The 4,132-nt window shown below is 33.7% G+C and overlaps 1 long non-coding RNA gene across 1 annotated transcript; it reads left to right on the forward strand.

Annotated features, from left to right (window-relative positions):
- The first annotated feature begins 364 nt into the window (after positions 1-364).
- On the forward strand, positions 365-3,557 carry LOC122422644. The gene is made up of 3 exons (XR_006263928.1): positions 365-434; positions 3,090-3,289; positions 3,421-3,557. It is a non-coding gene; the product is annotated as an uncharacterized LOC122422644 (long non-coding RNA).
- Positions 3,558-4,132: the final 575 nt, after the last annotated feature.

Here is a 4,132-nt window from a genome sequence, read left to right on the forward strand (position 1 = left end):
CTATGTGTGAAATAAATAAGACACAAGGATGGAATGTACAGCACAGGGAGTATCACCAATATTTTATAATAATTTCACCTGGAATATAAACTATAAAAATGTTGAGTCACTTGTGAACCTGAAACTAATGTGGAATTGTAAGTGAATTATACTTCAATTGAGAAAAAAGAGAGAGTGAAAATAGTTTATAGTATTAAAGCCTCTTGGGTAGCATCACCTGTGGTTTTGCTCTGGTAGCAAAATGAAATGGCAGGATTTTATTAATAGATATGGGACTCTCTCACCTTCCATTGGAATGCTTCAATCACCCCTCCACTTTGCCTGGCAGATATTTATGATCACAATGTTTGATTCCTCTGGTGAAGATTTCTGGAGGTTTGTGATGGAAAATAGAACATTGAGGGAGTCTTTACCATGTTCTTGGAGATAAACAGGTCAGTACAAATATTAAAGTATTGTTGAGGAAAAAGTCCCTGCCTTTTAGAACCAGTTATAAGAGACTTCATCATTCATCTTTATTTTCAAACTTTTTTTTTTTACTTTACTAATAGCATTGTTTGTTGCAATGTTAATTTCACCATTTAGTGTTTAACTTTCAACAAGATCAAAACTAGCATGACACAGTTCAGTGGAAGAAGAGAAATACTATACCCACCAGCAAGACAGTTATGTCCTTAGAGCAAGTCATCAGTGACACAATCACCACATCTAATGGGTGTCCTGAGGACACAATTTTACCTGCTCTATTTTATTTGTCCCATAGAATTATCTTTAGTTTAATAAGTTTAAGAAAATAGGCATTTAAAAAAGCACACGAAAATTTAGACCCCTTCTCTCAAGTGTGATTAAACAGTAGATTTTACTTTTTAGAACTATGATCAATAGTCTTCTTTTCTCCAGATAGTCACCTGAAAGTGTTTAAATATCTAAAGTTAGAACAATAAAAATTAAGTATTAAAATAATACATTCATAGAGAAAACATTCATTGAATCATAGAGAAAACGAGGGCATTCCAGAAAAACATCTACTTTGGTTTCATTGACTATGCTAAAGCCTTTGACTGTGTGATCACAACAAACTGTGGAAGATTCTTAAAGAGATGGGCATACCTTTAAAATGGTCACCTTACCGGCCTCCTGAGAAACCAGTATGCAGGTCAAGAAGCAATAATTAGAACCTTACATTGAAAAACTGACTGGTTCAAAATTGGGAAAGGAGTTTGTCAAGGCTGTATATTGTCACCCTGCTTATTTAACTTCTATACAGAGTATATCATGTGAAATGCTGGGCTGGATGACTCACAAGCTGGAATCAAGATTGCCAGAAGAAATATCAATAACCTCAGATACAGGGTCACAAAGAGTTGAACATGACTGAGCAACTGAAAAATCAATGGATATATTAGAGCATATATAGAGAGCATATCTATCCATATATATGGATATATATATATAGTTACAATTTCCTGTGAGATTGGATATCATGACCTGATATCCAATTATATACTATATATCCAATTATATACTGATACCCAATTATCTACTGTATTCCAACAGTGAGAAGAATTTTAAATTAAATATTCACATTTTAATAAAGATACCCAACTAGTTCACATATTTTCTTCTGCAACCCTTTAGTAGGTTTACTGAGCTGTCATCTTAAAATCATGATAAAAAATCTTCTAATGCTCTGTTTTAATCACAGAAAGAGGAAGTACAGAAATTATTTTTCTAGAAAGTTTATATTTGAAAAAATATAAAATTTCTTGAAAATTTATGTTATTTCATAAAATTATTTGATAATTTTTTCAAGTTAAGGCCTCTGTATCTTTAAATTTAACTTCATTGGCATATTCTATGCTGTTCAAATTATTGTTTATGAGTCCCAAGTGTCTTAATAATAAACAATTATATAAAATAGAAGATTGTCAATCATGGCATCTCATAGTCTTGGGGGAATTTACTTTAATTCAAAAATGTGTTTATCCAGAATTAGCAAACCATAGTCCTGCCATCTACTAACTCTTTGATATGTTGTTTAATCTTTTTAAGCTCCAAATTTCTCTCCTAATGAGTTAAAATTATAATAAGCAACATTATAAGAATATTGAAATTATTAAAATTTTAATAATATTAAAAATTGTGAGACTTAAAAAGTACAGTGTCTGCCACATGATTTATTGTTGTAGTTGTTATTTTCACTTTTTTGACAGTATAAATGTAATGTATTTCATTTTGTTAATTTGACTGACATATAAGAAACAAATTCCAAGTGCTATTTATAACCCAAATTTATGAAGAAACAGTTGTCCTGAAGTACATAAAGTTGAAAAACATTCTTCATAACAAAACTGCATATTATCATTTCAGGAATAGTGAAAACACATGGTTGGCAATAGAACACTAAAAAATGTCTGGTATTGTCTCATTCAGAAATAGAGGTAATTTTTCATAGTTTTGAAAACGTCAAAGAATGGATGGGCTTAGAGTAATATAGCATATGCATTTCTATAATGTGCAGTTACAGAGCAATACAATTGAGTCTGAACAATGAGACAATTACATGGGCATTTTCAAAAATAAAAACTAATTTAATACCAAGGTCTTCTCTTTTTTATCTAGATGTTTTGAATAAAAGACTACCTCAGCAATAAATTATCTAATGTAATACACTGTTGATTTCATTTTCTTTGCTAATGTAGTATTTGATTATTGTTTATTAAGATTTTGAGTTACTATTGAGATAATAGATACTTCCCTCTTAGCTCAGTCAGTAAAGACAGATAATATATATATATGTATCTATATCTTGATGTAGAAAGTATTTCAAAGAAAAATATAAAATATAAAAAAATTTTGCATCCTCCAAGTAATTTCTTAATCATGTGTTTTGCCTATTCCCCAAAGGAAATAATAATTTTAAAAACACACCTCAGATTTTCAGTTTCCTTTTTTTCAGTTTTTTCCTTTGCTTATTTAGAACTGACCCTGGGTAGAGGGGTGGGGGAGCGGGCAGGGAATCCGTAAAGTGGATTTGTTCTGTTTTCCTCCTCATTTCCTTTCCCATATATGACATTATTTATCCACAGGCGCCAGAGCATGTCCTTGGAGTTGTTTTTCCAGTAGTGGTGATGGATTTACACAGGTTCATCCACAGTCTTTAGCTCAGGCTCTATTGTGGACACCATCCGACACTCGTTGGATGCCAGACCAACCAGTGTTTTGGTTTTGCCTTGAAGCTGGGTAAAATGAACTGTTCCACCTGTAGACTTCACTCAGCTCATCCCAGGTAAAACAATAGTGTGGCTGTCCTTCTGCAAGTCACCCTTCCTAAGCTTCTAACAAGCCACTAGTATGCCTGAGCTCTAAGGTTCTAGGGAGGTTGTCTGCATTTAATCTTGTTCTCTTCTTTACGAGTAGGACTAGGAGGCCAAAACTTCCAAGGAAAACTTCCAAGTGTGTTTTAAAAAGAAAGCCCGGAAATTACAACCCCATTCAAGTGGGTGAGAGATCTTTTTAATGTACTCTAGGTAATTGTGTACTTCGGCTGTTCCCTGTCCTGCTGAAGGTAATAATGTCTGCAATGTTAAGCTGGAGCCAACCCTCGTCTCATGTTGTTATGCTGTCTTGGGTGATTTGCCTTTAGGAAATTCACATTTTTGCATTCAGTTGTTTAACTTTTACATCTCCAGACAGTCTAGTCATTAGAGAGCTCTTATATTTCTGAGTTCCTGCTTAAACAATATATAGCCTTCTGAAGGTTTCAATTAACAAACTTCATATTAGTTTTAGGTCAAGAATTCTTAAAACAATAGAAGTATCATCAAATAATTCACTTGTTTCTACAAATGCTATTGATTGCCCTTCTTATAAACATAGATTGTTGCAATGTGTTCATCTTTGTATATTCCTAATATTTACATGTAACCCATTCTTCCAGGGAAGAAAATGGCAACCCAGTCCAGTATTCTTGCCTAGAGAATCCTGTGGACAGAAGAGCCTGGTGGGCTGCTGTCCATAGGGTCGCACAGAGTTGGACACGACTGAAACGACTTAGCATGCATGCATGCATTGGAGAAGGAAATGGCACCCCACTCCAGTAGTCTTGCCTGGAGAATCCCAGGGACAGAGG

The sequence above is a fragment of the Cervus canadensis genome, chromosome 20, assembly GCF_019320065.1.
Source record: "Cervus canadensis isolate Bull #8, Minnesota chromosome 20, ASM1932006v1, whole genome shotgun sequence".
NCBI lineage: Eukaryota > Metazoa > Chordata > Mammalia > Artiodactyla > Cervidae > Cervus > Cervus canadensis.